Source organism: Panthera onca, chromosome D1 (genome assembly GCF_046562875.1).
Source record: "Panthera onca isolate mPanOnc1 chromosome D1, mPanOnc1 haplotype 2, whole genome shotgun sequence".
Classification (NCBI taxonomy): Eukaryota; Metazoa; Chordata; class Mammalia; order Carnivora; family Felidae; genus Panthera; species Panthera onca.
In genome coordinates this window covers 24,130,186-24,152,955 of record NC_138348.1, presented here as the reverse complement: position 1 = coordinate 24,152,955, position 22,770 = coordinate 24,130,186, and positions in this window count along the sequence as shown.

Below are 22,770 nucleotides of genomic sequence, written 5' to 3'. Positions count from 1 at the left end.
CGGGGTGGAGGGGCGGCTCGCCGGCCAAGCAGAGCCCCCGAGTCTGGCTGGCAAAAGCGGAGGGGCCGGACAGACTGTGTTCCGACAGCAAGCGCGACTTAGCGTCTGGGAGGTCAGAAGTTAACAGCTCTGCTCGGAGAGCGGGAAGGCTGGAGGACAAAGGGAGGGAGAGCTGCTGAGCCCCCGGACGGCAGAGCTCAGCTTGGCGGGGAACAAAGGCGCCAGCGCCATCTCCCCCGCCCATCCCCCAGCCAAAATCCCAAAGGGAACCAGTTCCTGCCAGAGAACTTGCTCGCTCCGTGCAAACACCCAACTCTGTGCTTCTGCGGAGCCAAACCTCCGGCAGCGGATCTGACTCCCTCCCGCTGCCACAGGGCTCCTCCTGAAGTGGATCACCTAAGGAGAAGCGAGCTAAGCCTGCCCCTCCAGCCCCCGTGCACCTTGCCTACCCACCCCAGCTAATACGCCGGATCCCCAGCAACACAAGCCTGGCAGTGTGCAAGTAGCCCAGACGGGACACGCCACCCCACAGTGAATCCCGCCCCTAGGAGAGGGGAAGAGAAGGCACACACCAGTCTGACTGTGGCCCCAGCAGTGGGCTGGGGGCAGACATCGGGTCGGACTGCGGCCCCGCCCACTAACTCCAGTTATACACCACAGCACAGGGGAAGTGCCCTGCAGGTCCTCACCACGCCAGGGACTCTCCAAAATGACCAAACGGAAGAATTCCCCTCAGAAGAATCTCCAGGAAATAACAACAGCTAATGAACTGATCAAAAAGGATTTAAATAATATAACAGAAAGTGAATTTAGAATAATAGTCATAAAATTAATCGCTGGGCTTGAAAACAGTATACAGGACAGCAGAGAATCTCTTGCCACAAAGATCGAGGGACTAAGGAACAGTCACGAGGAGTTGAAAAACGCTTTAAACGAATTGCAAAACAAAATGGAATCCACGATGGCTCGGCTTGAAGAGGCAGAGGAGAGAATAGGTGAACTAGAAGATAAAGTTATGGAGAAAGAGGAAGCTGACAGAAAGAGAGATAAAAAAATCCAGGAGTATGAGGGGAAAATTAGAGAACTAAGTGATACACTAAAAAAAAATAATATACGCATAATTGGTATCCCAGAGGAGGAAGAGAGAGGGAAGGGTGCTGAAGGGGTACTTGAACAAATTATAGCTGAGAACTTCCCTGAACTGGGGAAGGAAAAAGGCATTGAAATCCAAGAGGCACAGAGAACTCCCTTCAGACGTAACTTGAATCGATCTTCTGCACGACATATCATAGTGAAACTGGCAAAATACAAGGATAAAGAGAAAATTCTGAAAGCAGCAAGGGATAAACGTGCCCTCACATATAAAGGGAGACCTATAAGACTCATGACTGATCTCTCCTTTGAAACTTGGCAGGCCAGAAAGGCTTGGCACGATATCTACAGTGTGCTAAACAGAAAAAATATGCAGCCGAGAATCCTGTATCCAGCAAGTCTGTCATTTAGAATAGAAGGAGAGATAAAGGTCTTCCCAAACAAACAAAAACTGAAGGAATTTGTCACCACGAAACCAGCCCTACAAGAGATCCTAAGGGGGATCCTGTGAGACAAAGTACCAGACACATCACTACAAGCATAAAACATACAGACATCACAATGACTCTAAACCCATATCTTTCTATAATAACACTGAATGTAAATGGATTAAATGCGCCAACTAAAAGACATAGGGTATCAGAATGGATAAAAAAACAAGACCCATCTATTTGCTGTCTACAAGAGACTCATTTTAGATCTGAGGACACCTTTAGATTGAGAGTGAGGGGATGGAGAACTATTTATCATGCTCCTGGAAGCCAAAAGAAAGCTGGAGTAGCCATACTTATATCAGACAAACTAGACTTTAAATTAAAGGCTGTAACAAGAGATGAAGAAGGGCATTATATAATAATCACAGGGTCTATCCACCAGGAAGAGCTAACTATTATAAATGTCTATGCGCCAAATACCCGAGCCCCCAGATATATAAAACAATTACTCATAAACATAAGCAACCTTATTGATAAGAATGTGGTCATTGCAGGGGACTTTAACACCCCACTTACAGAAATGGATAGATCATCTAGACACACAGTCAATAAAGAAACAAGGGCCCTGAATGATACATTGGATCAGATGGACTTGACAGATATATTTAGAACTCTGCATCCCAAAGCAACAGAATATACTTTCTTCTCGAGTGCACATGGAACATTCTCCAAGATAGATCATATACTGGGTCACAAAACAGCCCTTCATAAGTTTACAAGAATTGAAATTATACCATGCATACTTTCAGACCACAATGCTATGAAGCTTGAAATCAACCACAGGAAAAAGTCTGGAAAACCTCCAAAAGCATGGAGGTTAAAGAACACCCTACTAACGAATGAGTGGGTCAACCAGGCAATTAGAGAAGAAATTAAAACATATATGGAAACAAACGAAAATGAAAATACAACAATCCAAACGCTCTGGGATGCAGCGAAGGCAGTCCTGAGAGGAAAATACATTGCAATCCAGGCCTATCTCAAGAAACAAGAAAAATCCCAAATACAAAATCTAACGGCACACCTAAAGGAAATAGAAGCAGAACAGCAAAGGCAGCCTAAACCCAGCAGAAGAAGAGAAATAATAAAGATCAGAGCAGAAATAAACAATATAGAATCTAAAAAAACTGTAGAGCAGATCTACGAAACCAAGAGTTGGTTTTTTGAAAAAATAAACAAAATTGACAAACCTCTAGCCAGGCTTCTCAAAAAGAAAAGGGAGAGGACCCAAATAGATAAAATCATGAATGAAAATGGAATGATTACAACCAATCCCTCAGAGATACAAACAATTATCAGGGAATACTATGAAAAATTATATGCCAGCAAATTGGACAACCTGGAAGAAATGGACAAATTTCTAAACACCCACACTCTTCCAAAACTCAATCAGGAGGAAATAGAAAGCTTGAACAGACCCATAACCAGCGAAGAAATTGAATCGGTTATCAAAAATCTCCCAACAAATAAGAGTCCAGGACCAGATGGCTTCCCAGGGGAGTTCTACCAGACATTTAAAGCAGAGATAATACCTATCCTTCTCAAGCTATTCCAAGAAATAGAAAGGGAAGGAAAACTTCCAGACTCATTCTATGAAGCCAGTATTACTTTGATTCCTAAACCAGACAGAGACCCAGTAAAAAAAGAGAACTACAGGCCAATATCCCTGATGAATATGGATGCAAAAATTCTTAATAAGATACTAGCAAATCGAATTCAACAGCATATAAAAAGAATTATTCACCATGATCAAGTGGGATTCATTCCTGGGATGCAGGGCTGGTTCAACATTCGCAAATCGATCAACGTGATATATCACATTAACAAAAAAAAAGAGAAGAACCATATGATCCTGTCAATCGATGCAGAAAAGGCCTTTGACAAAATCCAGCACCCTTTCTTAATAAAAACCCTTGAGAAAGTCGGGATAGAAGGAACATACTTAAAGATCATAAAGGCCATTTATGAAAAGCCCACAGCTAACATCATCCTCAACGGGGAAAAACTGAGAGCTTTTTCCCTGAGATCAGGAACACGACAGGGATGCCCACTGTCACCGCTGCTGTTTAATATAGTGCTGGAAGTTCTAGCATCAGCAATCAGACAACAAAAGGAAATCAAAGGCATCAAAATTGGCAAAGATGAAGTCAAGCTTTCGCTTTTTGCAGATGACATGATATTATACATGGAAAATCCGATAGACTCCACCAAAAGTCTGCTAGAACTGATACATGAATTCAGCAAAGTTGCAGGATACAAAATCAATGTGCAGAAATCAGTTGCATTCTTATACACTAACAATGAAGCAACAGAAAGACAAATGAAGAAACTGATCCCATTCACAATTGCACCAAGAAGCATAAAATACCTAGGAATAAATCTAACCAAAGATGTAAAAGATCTGTATGCTGAAAACTATAGAAAGCTTATGCAGGTAATTGAAGAAGATATAAAGAGATGGAAAGACATTCCCTGCTCATGGATTGGAAGAATAAATATTGTCAAAATGTCAATACTACCCAAAGCTATCTACACATTCAATGCAATCCCAATCAAAATTGCACCAGCATTCTTCTCGAAACTAGAACAAGCAATCCTAAAATTCATATGGAACCACAAAAGGCCCCGAATAGCCAAAGTAATTTTGAAGAAGAAGACCAAAGCAGGAGGCATCACAATCCCAGACTTTAGCCTCTACTACAAAGCTGTCATCATCAAGACAGCATGGTATTGGCATAAAAACAGACACATAGACCAATGGAATAGAATAGAAACCCCAGAACTAGACCCACAAACGTATGGCCAACTCATCTTTGACAAAGCAGGAAAGAACATCCAATGGAAAAAAGACAGTCTCTTTAACAAATGGTGCTGGGAGAACTGGACAGCAACATGCAGAAGGTTGAAACTAGACCACTTTCTCACACCATTCACAAAAATAAACTCAAAATGGATAAAGGACCTGAATGTGAGACAGGAAACCATCAAAACCTTAGAGGAGAAAGCAGGAAAAGACCTCTCTGACCTCAGCCGTAGCAATCTCTTACTCGGCACATCCCCAAAGGCAAGGGAATTAAAAGCAAAAGTGAATTACTGGGACCTTATGAAGATAAAAAGCTTCTGCACAGCAAAGGAAACAACCAACAAAACTAAAAGGCAACCAACGGAATGGGAAAAGATATTTGCAAATGACACATCGGACAAAGGGCTAGTATCCAAAATCTATAAAGAGCTCATCAAACTCCACACCCGAAAAACAAATAACCCAGTGAAGAAATGGGCAGAAAACATGAATAGACACTTCTCTAAAGAAGACATCCGGATGGCCAACAGGCACATGAAAAGATGTTCAACGTCGCTCCTTATCAGGGAAATACAAATCAAAACCACACTCAGATACCACCTCACGCCAGTCAGAGTGGCCAAAATGAACAAATCAGGAGACTATAGATGCTGGAGAGGATGTGGAGAAACAGGAACCCTCTTGCACTGTTGGTGGGAATGCAAATTGGTGCAGCCGCTCTGGAAAGCAGTGTGGAGGTTCCTCAGAAAATTAAAAATAGACCTACCCTATGACCCAGCAATAGCACTGCTAGGAATTTATCCAAGGGATACAGGAGTACTGATGCATAGGGGCACCTGTACCCCAATGTTTATAGCGGCACTCTCAACAATAGCCAAATTATGGAAAGAGCCTAAATGTCCATCAACTGATGAATGGATAAAGAAATTGTGGTTTATATACACAATGGAATACTACGTGGCAATGAGAAAAAATGAAATATGGCCTTTTGTAGCAACATGGATGGAACTGGAGAGTGTGATGCTAAGTGAAATAAGCCATACAGAGAAAGACAGATACCATATGGTTTCACTCTTATGTGGATCCTGAGAAACATAACAGAAACCCATGGGGGAGGGGAAGGAAAAAAAAAAAAAAAAAAAAAAAAGAGGTTAGAGTGGGAGAGAGCCAAAGCATTAGAGACTGTTAAAAACTGAGAACAAACTGAGGGTTGATGGGGGGTGGGAGGGAGGGCAGGGTGGGTGATGGGTATTGAGGAGGGCACTTTTTGGGATGAGCACTGGGTGTTGTATGGAAACCAATTTGACAGTAAATTTCATATATTAAAAAATAAAAAAAAATAAAAAAAAATAAAAATAAAAATACATATTTGAAGAAGTTGGAAGAGGAAAAAAAGTAACATATAACATAATGGTATTATTTCTTGTGTGTTTTAAAATGTAGTCTTCTCTAATGCTTTGTTTAAAATTTGCTTTAGATATAGCTGCTATGATTCAAAATGAGCTAGAATTAGTTAATAAGTTACTTATATATTTGAGTTGAGTGGGGCTCTAAGTTAGAGGAAGGGAAATAGAGCATGGAGAGAAAAATACCAGGTATTTAAATATTTTCTTCTCTGTGTTACCGACATTACTGGGCATATGTAATGTCGGTGATGATGATGATAATAATAATAGTAGGTAATGTTTTTTATATATGCCAAATACTGTGCCAAACACTGTACATGGACACTATATCAGTATAGTAATGCCCATAACAAAGAGGATCTACATTAATATATAAAGAAGCCAACATTTATTGAATACATACTATATTCCAAGGATTGGACTAGGTACATTAAATGCTTTATGTGTTCTAATTCTGGCAATAATTTTGAGAACTAGATATTAATTTTGTGTGTATGTGTATATGTATTTAAAGTGGACTTTAAGTTGGATGCAAAAACTATAAAATACATGATTGAAAAACCAAGTCTTCTTTTAAAAATGTTTATATATTTTGATATACTAAGTGAGCTAGCAGGAGAGGGGCAGAGAAAGAGAGAGGGAGAGAAAGGATCCCAAGCAGGCTCCGCACCATCAGTGCAGAGCCCAATTCTAGATCCCACAACTGTGAGTTCATGACCTGAGCTGAAACTAAGAGTCAGATGCTTAACCAACTGAGATACCCAGGTGCCGCAAAAAACCCAGTCTTGACTGAGGAAGGTTGGAAAGAAAAAAAATAAAAATAAGGATAAAAGAAAAAAAACCCACAAAAGTTCTCAACTATTGGGGTATTAGTTTAGTAAAGAATTATTGTGCTGTACAATGCTCATATCAGTATCTGTGTAAAGAAATTCATAAAGAACATACTGTACACATACTGATGAGACTAACATCAGAAATGGAAATTGATATTACCAATGATATAATAAAAGAGAGGGTGTTTTTATATTTGTTAAATGCTTCACTACTATTTTATTATCAATTAGTGCAATAGGTGGAAAATTGTAAGTATATATGGATTTTTGTTTAAATGTGGAAAAGAAAGCCCAGACAGCACGAATGATCATATGGTTAAGTAGGTATATGGGTTTGAGCACCCTAGGGCTGCTGACTGAAGACTGTTGCTTTGAGGATGACGTGTTCACCATCTTGTAACCTGAAATGAGAGCAACTGCTCTAATGTGCAAGACAGTCCATAATGGATGACTGTGGGATCAGGGATCTCGAAGAGATATCAGAGAAGTGAAACACATTTTGAGCATGTGTCCCAGTATATGTAAATGTATTTCTGAGAGTTATACTTATTGTATACAAAGATTACATATAAAGAGTTGAAATAGTGTAAAAGTTAAGAGTGGAATCTCTAGACCCAGGATACAGAGGTTTAAAGTAGACTCTGTGCCTTTGTTTTCTCACTTTTAAAATGGTTAAAAAATATGCCTCACTTGAAAATTTGGTATAAAAGTTAAATTAGCTATGTAGGTAAATAACCTAGAATAATATTTATCGTATAGTTAATACCGAGTAAATACTGGATATTATTGTTATTATAAAGGATTCAAAATGAAAGTTTAAAATGTGACTATGTATATATATATACATTCTATTATCTATTTTCTTCCAAAAACCCAGTGAACCTTCTTAAGAACCCCTTGGATTTATGTGCCTCAGTCTGAAAGCTACTGTCCTATTGCATGTAGTCAGAGCATCCAAGTATTTGTGGATTTAGTAAGGATAGGACTTCATGGTCCTAGAAAATTTATGGCTGGGGAGGAAAATTCATGTAAGTCATCTAAGCCTTGTGGAAGCTAAGTTGTTGAATCAGTAATCACAATTATTTGACATCATCCTGGAAGCACTAGGCAAATGGACAGGAATAAATAAAAGATATAAATATTGGCAGAAGTGAAATAAAATTTTCATTATTTACTGATAAGTTCATATGTTTGGATGTCAGAACCAACTGAAAGCATGAGAGGGGAAAGAAGCTTCTGTAGGTTGCTTGCAAAAGAAAATATAATAAAAATATCAGTAATTTTAATCTAGAACAGCAACAACAAGTTAAAAAACAAAATGTACAAAGAAAGTTCTGTTCACAGAAGCAACAAATACTTAAAATCACCAGGGACAATTTTTAGAAATCACATTACCTGTATAAAGAAAACATTTGAATTCTACTGACGGATATAGGAGCATTCAAAATAAATGTAATATGGGCTTGTTCTTGGAAAATTCAGTACTATTAAGATACGAATATTTACCAGATGGCTATTTCATCATATTGCCATCCCATTTGAAAACCTATTGGATATTTTAAGCATTTTAGACCTGATTAAAACATTTGTATGATAACTATATGCAAAAGTATGAAAGAATAATAGAAAATCTTAGAAAAGTAATGGGAGATTATTTCTCTACTGGACTAAAACATTTTATGAAGCAATGACAATTTAGACTGTGTTGTAATTATGCACAAAGGGACAGTTTAATGAAGTAGAATCAGTAGTTGAGAAATATACCCAGCATGTATGAACATTTAGTATCATATGAAAAAAAAAAGTTTATTTATATTGGTTAGGATAGGATAGGATAGGCTCAAAGACATTTATTTCTTTCTAATGGAAAAGTGCAAAGAAGGATTTTTTTTCATCAGCAGAGGGCTTTTGCTACAAGCTGTTGTAGCCAGTTGAATAGTGTCCCCTCAAATTTATGTCCACCTGGAACTTTAGAATGTGATTTTATTTGGAAAAGGTCTTTGCACATGCAATTTTTTAAAGATCTCAAGATGAAATTACTCTGGCTTTAGGATAAGCCTCAGTCCAATAACCGGTGTTCTTCTAAGAAGAGGAGAGCAACAAAAAGGAACACTAAAAAGAAATGTTGTGTGAGGAGTGAGGCAGAGATTGGATACCCCCACAAACCCAGCAATGCCAGGGATTGTGGAAACCACCAGAAGTTAGGAAGAAGCAAGAAGACAAGAAGAGATTATGTCTATAGCCTTCCCTGCCAGTGCCTTGATTTCAAATTTCTAGCCTCCAGAACTGTGAGGAAATAGATTTCTCTTGTTTTATGCCACCAAATTTATGGTTATTTGTTATGGCAGTCCTAGTAAACTAATATAGCTATTAAAAATTCTGGCCCATGAATGGCATACATCACTTCCCCTTACAAGCCTTAGGCTAGAACTCAATCACATAATTTTACCCAACTGCGAGGAGACTAGAAAACATAGCATAGCTATGTGTCCAGGATGAAGAGAACATAGCTGTTGGAGGATATTTGCCAGTCTGCCAAAAATATTTCAAAATACTGGAAAAAAATACATGATTGAATAAGTTCTGTTGAAAGAATTGGTAAGCTATTTAAATGCCCATAATAATAACAAACACTTCAATAGGGCTTAGAAGAACGCATGCCTGATTTACAAAAATTAAAATAAAAATGAAAAAACCTGGTATTTGTGAGAAATAAGCAAAACAAGAACCTTCACATTTTGTTGGTAGAAGTGTATACTCTTCTGGTGAGCAGTCTGGCAATATATGTCAAAATGCTCACTAGCATATTCTTCTGAACAATCTTAGAAAGTGTTTACCCCAAGAAGATAAAATAAATAAGTGTAGGAATTGCTTGACCAGAATTAGTGTCAATCTAGGCTGTTTTGCTTGTTGCATCATAAATGTGAGTTATACACAGAGATTGAGAGTCCCCCAGGCTTTGGGCTACATGCGGGGGGTTATCTTAGGTTGGCCGTAGGCACTAACCCAGTCACATAGGCTGAATCCCTTCATCAGAAACTCTCAAAGTGCAAAATCAAACAACATCAGATCTAATGGCATGCCCTGAGAACTTATTGTGAAGTTTTAGTCAGCACATGCTGTTCAAATACTATATGCTAAAAATAGTGACGGAAGAATTTTATTTGTTATAGCCTTTTTTTTAAGAAGTCAACTGTAGAACACACTTTGGTGGAAAAGAGATCTATGGAGATATATCTGTTCCATTTTAGATATCCAAAGAGTACAGGTAATCAGTAATCATCTCAAAGAAGGTTGGGCATGGGCTCTTGTTGAAGAAAGTTTAGAAGTTGACTCAAATGGCTGTCTTCTAATACATCAGATACATCTGTCCATTCTGTGTTTGACATGCCATTCTAGTGGTATGGAAGTCAGCTTCATGGTGGCTTTGTAATGTTCTGCAAATTGGAACTTCATTAACTGTTTGATATATTTAATATGAAAAATTTCTATTGAATTTAAAATGAGTTTTCATTATCACAAGAACTTCTGACGTTTTATATATCCTGAAAGAAAAGGCAAGTCTGTTAGATTTTTAAATTTCTAATGATCTAAATTTTTCAGAGATTATGAAAAGAGTATTAAATATTTTATCACCTTTCTGTTTGAGCAGAGTTTCTCCTTGATGGTAACTTTTAAGAAGTAGAAGAGATTATCATTAACACTTTTGATTAGTATTTTCTTGTGAACATTTTGAGTATAAAATCATATGTACAAATTTTATGTTAACAGAAGTATGCTCAAGTTTTGTATTTAAATATTTTTATAAGTTTTATAAAATACATGTTTTAGTATTTCCTAATACTTCATGATTATCTTCTTATCATAATTAATTGCTGTAACTGTAACTTATTTTTGCAAATCCCATATGAAAGCACATGTTTTTGGTTTTCCCTAGTATCTTTGCAAATATTATCAGTTTTTCTTTTTAATTTTTTTGTGTTTATTTATTTTTGAGAGAGAGCAAGAGAGACAGAGCACAAGCAGGAGAGGGGCAGAGAGAGAGGGAGACAAAGAATCCCAAGCAGGCTCCAGGCTCTGAGCTGTCAGCACAGAGCCTGATGCAGAGTTCAAGCTCACAAGCTGTAAGATCATGACATGACTGAGCCACCCAGGTGCCCCACTATCAGTTTTTCTGAATGTTGTTGTGGTAGATAGACAGATACACCATGAAGTGATACCCAATGATCCTTACTTCTGGTATTCATGTTCTTGTATAATCCTATCCCCTTGGATGTATGTAGGAACTATGAGTTGCTTCTAATCAATCGAATATGGCAAAGGATGCCACTTTCGTAGTTATATTACATTATGTGGCAGAAGTGATGGGATGCCATTCCTGTACTTACGCAAGATTCTATTTTGCTAGTGGACTTGCTCTAGAGATTTTTCTTTAATGGCTTGATGAAGTAAGCAGTGATGTTGAGGAAGCTCATCAGACAAGTAACTGCAGGTAGCTTCTGGGCACTGTAAATAGTCTCTGAGAAATGCAGGTGTACTCTAGAAAATGCCTAGGAGCTGAGTGTGGCTTCTAACAGATAGCCAGCAAGAATCCAGGCCTTCATTCCTGCAGACACAAGGAAATTAATTCCACCAGCAACACTGGAAGCAGATACTTCTACAGCTGAACCTCTAGATAAGAATGCAGTATGTGAGGGGAACCTGGGTGGCTCATTGGTTAAGTGTCCAACCCTTGATTTGGCTCAGGTCATGATCTCAAGGTCTTGAGATCAAGCCCCATGTTGGGCTCCCTGCTGGAGTGGAGTCTGCTTCAGATTCTCTTTCTCCCTCTCCTTCTGCCCCTTTCCTCCCTCTCTTAACCTCTCAGAAAAAAACAAAAAAACGAAAACAAAACAAAACAATGCAGTGTGTGAGAACCCGAACAGGGTATCCGGATAAGCTGTGAAGTAAGTGTATGTTGTTTTAAATGCTATGTTTGTGGTAAATTAAAAAAAAATAATGTGTATTTATTTTTGATAGAGAGACAGAGTGTGAGCAGGGGAGGGGCAGAGAGAGAGAGAGGGAGACACAGAATCTGAAGCAGGTTCCAGGCTCTGAGCTGTCAGCATAGAGCCTGATGTGGAGCTCGAACTCATGAACTTTGAGATAATGACCTAAGCCAAAGTCGGACGCTTAACCGACTGAGCCATCCAGGCATCCCTGTGGTAAATTTTTATATAGCAATAGAAAATGAATACAGTTATGGTGTGAATATGGTTAGGAAGGTTTTTGCTAGATGAATCTTAGTTTCCTATAGACTAATCATGTTCATCAGTATCAGTATTGAGTAGAATTACATTCACTAGTGTTCTGTCCTTTCTTCCTTATCATGTAAAAACTTCAGCAGTTTACAAAACAGTGTCTATCAAGTGGTATATGTTAACATCTCTTAGAATTGTGTCTCAATAGCATGTGTATAATCCTGGCTGTTCTTCTTCACTGATCCCTGTTGCCCAAAATTCTGACACTTTTGCTGTTCCCCAATCATCCTTCAGTCCGAATACTTCTTTGTCATCTCTGCTGATCTTTACTGATCTGAACAATCCAGTTCTATCACCACTGACCTTTGCTGTTCTAAAATGAATATCACTGAAGATTATGGCTCATCTTGATGCATATTTTCTAACTTGAGGTATAAAAAACAAGCAATCTCTTATTAACTATGAAGCAGGGTGACTCAGTGTTACTATATTGATTTAAGGAAATCCCACAAGCTAACTGCCTTGGCTATTTAGTTTCAAGTAATAATGCACACTTTAGCTTATGTCTATATACTTTTTGTTATTTGTGCACAGGCTACCATTGGAATGGTTGGCATATGATCAGATTCTAGCTACCATGGTAGGTTCAGTCTACCAAACATGTAGGTTGGGGACTATAGAGAATCCAGAAATCATTCCAGGGTCCACATGGCTACAACTATTTATATGATAATATTAAGGACTTACTTACATTTTATTCTCTAATGAATTCACAATATTTTTGTGCTTTAAAATTCCTCAGTTTAATTTCTAATATATAAAATACAGAGAACCATAACCAGTGATATGTCTGTGAGCTGGATCTCAAAAAAAGCCCCAAATTTTAACATTTTCAATTCAGTTTCCATGTGTGAACCTTACCATCATAGCTGATTTGAAGCTACCAAGTAGCATAACTGAATAAAAATTTTAGAAGAGACGCACACAGCGATTGTCTCTTTGGGGTCAGTATTAGCCGGGTCCAGCATTGCACTGACCATGAACCTCATAAACGAAGGATCTCCGGGCCCTTCAGTAACTTTGAAGAGTCTAAAGTGGTCCGAGATGACAAAGTGTGAGCAGCACTGCTGTAGAGATTCTGTTGGAAGCAACGTAGCAGACTCCTTCATCTCTATTACTCTCAGAGAACTTTCCACTTCTGTGAACTTCTCTACAGACTTCCAAATGTACTTATATCTGTTTTTTTCCTTAACTTTATTTAAATTCAAGTGAGTTAACATATAGTGTAATAATGGTTTCAGGAGTAGAAATCAGTGAATCATCACTTACATATAACACCCAGTGCTCATCCCAACAAGTGCCCTCCTTAATGCCCATCACCCATTTAGCCCATCCCCCCACCCAACACCCTGCCAGCAACCCTGAGTATGTTATGGTTTGCTTCCTTCTCTGTTTTTATCTTTCAATCCTACTTCTGGTTTGAACTATTTTTCCATTAAATACCCACAATAAAAGTCAGTGAATAGGAAATGTTAGAGGATGGGGATATTACCAAACCTCACTTCTAGGATATACTTAGATCTTACTTTCAGCTAAGAAACATCCCTATAGGGGCACCTGGGTGTCTCAGTTGGTTAAGCATCTGCCTTTGGCTCAGGTGATGATCTCACAGGTTTGTGAGTTGGAGCCCCACATCGCGGTTCTGTGCTGACAACTCAGAGCCTGTTTCGGATTCTGTGTCTTCCCCTCTCTCTCTGCCCCTCCCACGCTTGTGCTCTCTCTCTCTCAAAAATAAATGAACATTAAAAAGATTAAAAAAAGAAAATCACTCTAAAATATTCTTGAATATGAAATTTTAATAAACTCATAATAAAAATTTGCAAATTTTTATTTGCAATAAATTCCTTCTCATAGAATAGAAAAACAAACATATTAAAGTAATTTTTATTGAATGGTTACTATGGGATATGCGCTATATTCTTTTTTTAAGCATTTTTTTAACGTTTATTTATTTTTGAGAGAGAAAGAGAGACAGAGTGCAAGTAATGGAGTGGCAGAGAGAGAGAGGGAAACACAGAATCGGAAGCAGTCTCCAGGTGCCCTGGCACTATATTCTGAAGACACAGCAGATGACAAAATATAAAAAGTCTATAACCTCTTTCAACTTACATTCTAGTGAGGGAAACAAATTGGATAAATACACACACTTACAGATAAAATAAGGAATATATCCAATAGTGATAAATGTCAAGCATGAAAATGCTGGATAAGGGGCTAGAGAATGAGGGTGACGAAAGGAGGACACAGGTAGAGTGACAGGTGAGCAGTGACCTGAAAGAAGTGATGGTGCAAACCGTGTAGTTAATAGAAGAACAAACGCAAAAGCCCTGAGGTGGATTTAAGCTTGGTACACTGAAGAGTGCTCAAACAAGGAGATCATGTAAATCTAAGGGAGGGGTGGTTATGTTTAGGTATTTAGGACATTTATATGTGGATAGAAGGAAATTGGCCTTCAGAGAAGCAGAGAAATGGCTCCAGGGCCGCATGGTCTGAGGTGTGCATAGCACAAGTAAGCACTGATTGCCATAGCATTGCCAGGGCAAGGCATGATAATGGATTCCCATGTGCAAGCCTCTCCCAGGTGGCCCCATTGCATTGATCATATTCCAGGTTCCACTGGGATAATATAACTGTTGAAACTAGGATGCTAAAAGTCTGGTTGAGTTATTCCTGCTTATAATACCCCTAGAGCAATACAAATGACCTGGACATTGATTCTAATTCTGGGTATGAAATCCACATGTATGCTTCCATATCTGGCCTTTCTAGTACTGTTGCCTTGACTGGGATGCTCTATCCTCTTCAACTAGTTATTTCCTTTTTGTCCTCTTGGTCTCATTTCAGAACTTGCATCCTCCATGGCACTTTCTTTCCTGCTCCATGAAAAAGTTGTCTACAGTTTCTATTCACTTTCCTAACACTTTGTACTTATACTATTGTTATAAATATAAATATAATTACATGTTTACATTCTTTATCTCCCATCAAGTTGTAAAATATTTAGGTAGGTGCAAGGAAAGACATTTTAAAGATATGCTTAAAGAGTGGGTGCTTATAGGGGTGCCTGGGTGGCTCAGTCAGTTAAATGTCCAACTTCAGTTCAGGTCATGATCTCACAGCTTGTGTGTTTGAGCCCTGTATTGGGCTCTGTGCTGACAGCTCAGAGGCTGGAGCCTGCTTTTGATTCTGTGTCTCCCTCTCTCTCTGACCCTCCCCTGCTCACACTCTGTCTCCCAAAAATGAATTATCATTAAAAAAATTAAATAAAAAAAGAATGGGTGCTTATTATATATTTAATCATTATGTATCATTATTTATGATTTTAGAGGTAAACAGACATTACATTTTATTGAATTTAATTTTATTGAATTTTGTTGAATCTTTGGAAATAGAGCTTTGAGAGATAAAGGGATTTTATCCTAGGTTGTTCCTTGAATTTGTTTAAAAAATTGGACAGTGACCAAGGTCATGGGGCCAAACTGTATCCAGTATTTTTCCACATTTTATCAGGCTGTTTCACATCAATAAAGACATAGTATAAACATAATTTAATCCTTTGGTACTGCCCTGTTTTTTTCAATATTGCAGATTAAACTATTTGAGAATAAAATAACAAATGTACCTTTTTATCATTATGCTTCTAACAGAAGAAAATGCAATATGCTTTCATAAAATGGTTTAAGATTTTTCATGAAAAATGCTATTGACACATTTATTTTAATTGCTTTATTTCTACTTATAAAGTACAGTAAGGAATACTTTTGAACATGTATTTTTCTGAAAATAATTTTCCTAGCTCATAAATTTTGATTTTTAACATACTCACTTTTCTTCTATTAGTTATCATCTCATCTCTTCAAAGTGTTCCCTTATTTACTACTCAATATCCTGGTCAAAGCTTTTTCATATCTGAATCACAAAACCCTACTTTGTATTCATAACTATGTAAAATCATTATCTGTCAAATTGATAAATTCACACACAATACCACGTTCTTCCATTAGCAGATATTTTCTAAAGACAACTCAAATATATATTTCAGCTAGGAGTTGTGAAATGTGTTAATTAGAACAGTTTTGTTACTTTTTTTCTGGTCAGTTTTCAGTTATATTTTATTTTGACACAAAGGGATTGACTGTACTCCTTTAACTAATATATAAAACCATTAATTACATGTTGCCATTATATTAGAATATACAACTTCAATACAATCAGCATGGAGTCATTGACAGCTAATAATGTGATAGAATTTACACATTTCTTACCAGCTTGCTCAGTGATGGCCTTTCTTTGCTATCAAATAAATTAATTTTTTGCTTGAGATATGTGTAGAATTGATAATGTCAGTGATCGATATGGAGTTTGCCAATCATTAGACCACTGAATTGGTATTCAGGATTGACTCGGTAAGTCATTTTCCTCTTTTGAGATCTCAAACTACTCACAAACTTTGAATCTCATTACCAAATGAGGTAACATGTGCAAGGACATGAGCCAAAGTTGGGTGCTTAACTGAGACTGAGCCACCTAGGCGCCCCATCTCCTGGCCCTGTTTACTATACTTAGCAGCATTTGAAGTCTTAACTTTTAATGGGTATATAAGTGCTTAGATATGAGAATGGATCACCCCACCCTGGATGATTAGGTCAATTCTCAAGTAGTTGGTTTTTGATATATATAAAATATAGTATAATTAGATTACTACTGTGGTGATTGCAACTGCATTCTAACTAGGGTGTTTCCTTTATTCTAAGATACCATTGTTTTACAGTTCATCATATATGTAACAATAGTTTGTGAAAAGAAACAGTCACAATACATTTATTTATAAAAAGCACAATGATTTCAGAAAGTTTCAAATGCAGAAATACTATGTTTTAAAATATAGAAAGTAGTCATATGAATTTTAATTTCTCACACAAAACATTTTAGTTGCATTACATTTTTATGCATTTTTTTGAATCAATATTAATTCATATGACTATTGAAGCAAATAAGGTGGGAAAAAAATAAGTAGGCATATATTGCCTATGTAAGCGAGGAGGTTTGCCTCCATTTGATTTTCACATTTATTTAAAGAGAACAGTGTCATTAATAATCTCACTTAACAGATGAAGTTGTAAATTTGGAGATGAGTCATTTGCCCAAGTTCATGTAACTTGTAAATGGTAGGACTGGGGTTTTAGCTTAGTTGAGCCTGATTCTCTAGACTGCTCTGGGATCTTTCCATTAACCAGGTGAAATGATGGCAATTTCCAAGAAATATCTTGTCTATGTTTTCCTGATATATATGGTAGTACCCCACAGACCACTGCCATCTATATCTTAAGGACTGTGTGTATGTGTGTGTGTGTGTGTGTGTGTGTGGTGTCTATATATTCAATCAGAATGGTAAGAATAATAACATTTTGTTCTTATTCAAACCAATTTGTTTGACAAAAGTTCTAGGGTGAAAATGTTAAAAACTGACAGTATCTTTAGGTCAAAGGATAATTATAGTGAGAGATTAGTTTAGTCACATCAGAGGGAGTTCACTTCAGACGTTTTTCTAATGTCAGCTACAATATTTTCTACTCACTAATGGGAATCTGAGCTTTCTTAAGAAATAAAGAGATACAAAATAACATTACATCAAAGGAAAGAACAATGTTCTTTTGGTTGGAATGGATTTATAATTTACTTCTTTCCATTGTCAGAGTAAAATCTAAAATGTTTTTTCTTTTTTCTTTAAAAAAATAATTTCTTCACTAACCGTGCTTATGCATTACCATGTAATTCAGACATGCTCTACAAAAGTACTCCACTGGGTAGAGATGCCATCCAGACTGAGAAAGTGGTCACATTTATTTTTCTCTGGCTTTCTCATTAGGATAATGGTTCAAGAGCATTGCTAGTGTCATGATTATGGGTAATGATTATTGTCCATACATTTCTCCACATTTCTTAGTTTCACCTTGGAGCAAGTTAAAATGACACAAACTATGTATTTGAACCACATTGTTTTGATGCTCATAGATATGAAAAACAGTGATGTTGCACCATTGTTTTACAATATAGTGTGTTGCAAGAAACATAGGCATTAAAATAATCCATGGAAAGAGATTTTTTACAGTATCTTTTAGTATCCTACTTACAAGGATCTGAGGGAGATATTTTCACATCACTGTGTGGAAGGAGAAACCTTTGCCTCAGATTGGTTTTCTATCTTTTGGATTCTATCCATAGGAAACATTTTAAATGATTTAATCTTATGAATTGATGTAGTTGATAAGGGTTCCTTCTCTTGGACCCACTCAAGTGTTACCTTGATGCTATGCTCAAGGGTGAACTCAGAAGAAACATATTTCCTGGTCACTCATATAAAGTAGTACCTGCACTCACTTTGTCCCAGACTATTTATTCCTCTTATACTACTATTTTTCTCTTTATTGTATGTAATTAATTAAATGTTATATATGTATTTGTTATCTCTCTTCTTATGTATATCTTATCTCTATCTGTTAAGCTCCATGAAACTGAGGACTTTATCTGTTTTCTCACTATGGGAAGCATAGTTCCTGGGATGTGGCAGCAGCTTACTGAATAAATGAATGCATGAACAAGCATGTATGATTTTTTTTCTACCTGCCTGTAATCTCTAACCTAGCTCAGATCATACTTACTAACTCTACCACTGTCTTTTTCCTTAAAACTGTTCCTTCCACTATGCTGTTGCTCAGTACATTGGAGTATCCATGCCACTGTTGAATCAAATTGGAGCTCTTCAGCCCTCTCCATTTCCTATATATGGCATATTTTTGAACAGTTTCTTTTTCCCACTTACCAGGCAACTTCCCTCAAAGAGAAGGAGAAGCCCCAAAATGTATTCTCATACCACCTTTTTCTCATTCTGATTTCACTTTGAGTTGGGTTTCCTGCCTTGCTACCTACTCTTCTTGTCTCTATCTTCTGCTTCTCTTGGGGGTAGCTTTCCTTCTTAGCTAACCGCTTCTGAGTCTGATGGAGAAGGATGGATAGACAGAGGTCAGAAGGTTTTAGATCAGTGAAAACTCTGTATGGAGCCATAATGATGGATACATGTCATTCAATATACATTTGTCCATGAACTACAATGTAAACTACAGGTTTTGGATGATTTCAATGTGTCAGTGTAGGTTTATCAAATATACTAAATGTACCAATCTGATAGAAGCATGTTGATAATGGGGAAGGCTATACAGGTGTCAGGGTAGGGAAATCTCTATACCTCCCCCTCAATTATTCTGTGAACCTTAAACGGTTTAAGAACGAAATTCTTTAAAAAAAATTCAGTTGGTGAATAATAGTAAAATTATTTATAGCAAAGCAGAGATATAAAGAAAAATAACACCCAGGATGTTTTCAGGAGACAGGTTGCTAATGAGGTTCAAAGTAATGATAAAAATGAGTTAGATAGAATAGGAAAATTAATGACAGGAAAGCAACTGTGAGAAGAAAAATACAGTGATCAGCATGAAATGCAGCACATTGAGAATTCAGCACTTCATAATCAAATTTGCCATATTTGTTGACCTGTGTGCTAGAACTTAAAATTTTTGAAATAAGGAGAAGAGGTGAGATATTAGGGATACAAGAAAGAAGGGTCATAAAGAGCAAATACCCACCAGAAACAATTCTCTAAGTTACATTACATGTATCATATTTAATGCTTTCAGTCACATAGTGTAACAATTTATTTTCCTGGTGGAAACTCTGTGTTAGTATGGTATACCCTTTCCATATTTGTCGCCTTTCTGGAATCGTTAAGATTATGCATCAACCTAGACATTTTAAATGTCTGTTAGGACAAGTTCATTCATGATTTGGCTCAAATGAGGGGGCACAGATTCATCATTCTGTCCTCGATTTTCTTCCTTTATTACTCTATGTGCACTTCTTGGGTGGGTTTGTCTACTCCCTAGTTTCTGAGAAGTATGTATATGCATATAAACTAACCTAGACCTCTCTCCTGAAATCTGGAAATCTGTGTATATCTACTGAACATGTCTTTTTGCTCCCAGGTATTGAAACCCAGTACTTCCTAATCCAGTGTCCTTTTCCCATTATGCTCTTCCCCGTTGTTTAAGTAAATGGAGCCACCATCATCTAAGTGTTCAAATTAGAAATGTGAACATTTTTCTTGATTATTCTCTCTGCCTTATAATCGAGTGTAATAAACTATAAACTTGTACCCATTCCCCACCCTGCATGTGTCTCAAACAACAAATTTCTCTCCACTTTCATTATCATTTCCCTTTTTTATGTCAATATCTACGTAAAACCCTTAAAAATCCTCCTTGGAAATTCTAGTGTATCATATATTTCTCCCATTATTTTTGCTTGTTTGTTTTGTCTCTCCTTTACCTTACCTCCAAAAGAATCTTTCTAAAATAACAATCTGATCTTTTCATTTTCCTGTATAAAACCTACACATGGCCATCCATTTACCTCAGGATAAAGTGTATGGTTTTCTATGTCCATTTTTTAAAAAAATGTAAGGTAATTATAGATTCAGGGGCACCTGGGTGGCTCAGTTGGTTAAGGGTCCCATTCTTGATTTTGGTTCAGGTCATAATCTCACTATTCCTGAGTTAAAGGACGAGCCTTGGGCTCTGTGCTCACAATGAGGACCCTGCTAGGGACTCTCTCTCTCTGTCTCTCTCTCTGCCCCTCCCCCACTTGTGCTCACTCTCTCTTAAAAGTAAGTAAACATTTTTTTAAAGGTATTTATAGATTCATCTACAGCCACAGGAAAGAATACAGAGGGATCCTGTGTACCCTTTACCCAGCTTACCCCAATGGCGACTTACTGTACAATGACAGCACACCATCACAATGAGGAAGTTGATATTGATGTGGTCCACCGGCCTTATACTTTTTTTATCATGATTTATCAAGCCCTTTATGATATGGCCTCTGCTTACACCTCCATAATTATCTTCCATGAAGACAACACTCAAATGTTTATTTGAGTATGACAAATAATAATGACACCCAACTTAGAGATTGTTTTATAATTTTCATAAAGCTTTCACATCTGTGATCTTATTGGACTCTTAAAGGAACCCTATTATGTAGGAAAGATATATATCCTCACAGACAGCATTTTATAGGTTGAGCTAACTATGCAAAATACAATGTTTAATTTGAAATCATAAACCAAGTCAATGGCACCTGAGCAAAGTGGTAAAATATAGAGAATTGAATGTTTGTTATGTACTAGAACTGTATTTTATATCATCTAATCTGTAAAACTACTTGTCAAAAGAACCACCCTATTATATGAATTATATCATCTAATCTGCAAAACACGACAGTTATTTTATAGATGGGGTTCAGTGAAATTACACACTTTTACATAAAATCACAATGCTATTAATTAATGAATTCTACCTTGACTACCATCTGCTTTCAAACTCTCTGAAAGCTTTAGCCCACCTATGGACTAGTTACAGAAGATTAGAATTATTCTTTCAAAGTTTCTGTAAAAAGTTAATTGTTATTACAAAATACTCATTTTAGAACATCTAAGAAAGTAATTAAGAACCTGAAATTTGAAGACGTTTGTTGTTTTCTGAGCCTATTTGGTGTTCTGCCCCAGCCCTTCACATGGTCATTTAGAATAAATACAAGTGCTTGAGACCAATTTAATTTTAAGTTCTCATTTTCACTCTCACGGAGAGATGATGCTGCTGAAGTCCCCATTTGCTTAGTAAGAAATTGTTTTAAGAAAGTAAGAATATCCCAAAGCATCAGTTAAAAAGGTATGTCAAGATGTAAGCTGTGGATTCTTTCCTTTTAATGGCAGTTTTACTTCCACAGATTCCTACCACTGAGCTGTAAAACTGCTTACTTATGTTGGAAACTGTTGCCTTTTGTGAGGGAGGCAGATGGCATTTTCTTGGCACGGTGCAGAGTGGATTTGCAGAACTAGCAAAAAGGGGGAGGCAGCAGAGGAGGAGAGAGAAAATGTTTCCTCGTGATACTTCCTTCAGCAGCAGCTGCTATGGTGTGCAGTCGACTTGGCAAGGAGGGCTCTGGCCAGGTGGAGGTCTCTCGGGACTCCATTAAAACTTAGAGTTAAATCACAAACAGAGACACCGTCCAATCCCATCTGAAAACTGTATGGCATTCAGGCTTATTTAGAATATGGTAAAGGTCTGTTCTGCCTGCCATCCAGTGCTGAGGTGGGAATTAAATATAGCCACCTATGAAAGTATTAATAATACAGATCTCTTCTATTTTGTATCATGCTTTCATCGTTTTAACCAAACGACCTGGAGGAGACTGGAAATCCTAGAATCACATCCAAGTTTTAGAATTTCTTTTGTTTGCTCCAGATAAAATTTGAAAATAAATTAGTGAGTTTTCGATATTTTAAAATAAGGAGGCTTCATATAAACATGTCAAAAAATCACGAAGCTTAGCCCCCTTCACTGTCAAGTACCAATATGCTGGAGCAGAGGAGGAGGAGCAAACACTTTGCGGAGAGTCTCTCATTTGCCTTTTTTCCCTCATGTATTCAGACTAATTTTTCCTCTTAAGTCTGCGAATATATAATCACTTATTTTAAATTTTAAATTAAAAAAAAACCACAAAACACCATGTAAGGTTAGACTAAGCTCATTTTTGTTTTGGAGAATACTAAAGAGTTTCTAGACTTCAATAAGGAATTGTGTGGTTGTTTGGTATATTTTCTACAATTCAAAGTGACGTGAAGGATCCGGTGACTTGTAGAATGTGGCCTCCAGAATTGCTGGTATTTATGGAAATGGCCCTGTCACTTCCTAAACCTCTTTTCTAATCAGACCAATTTCAACTGTA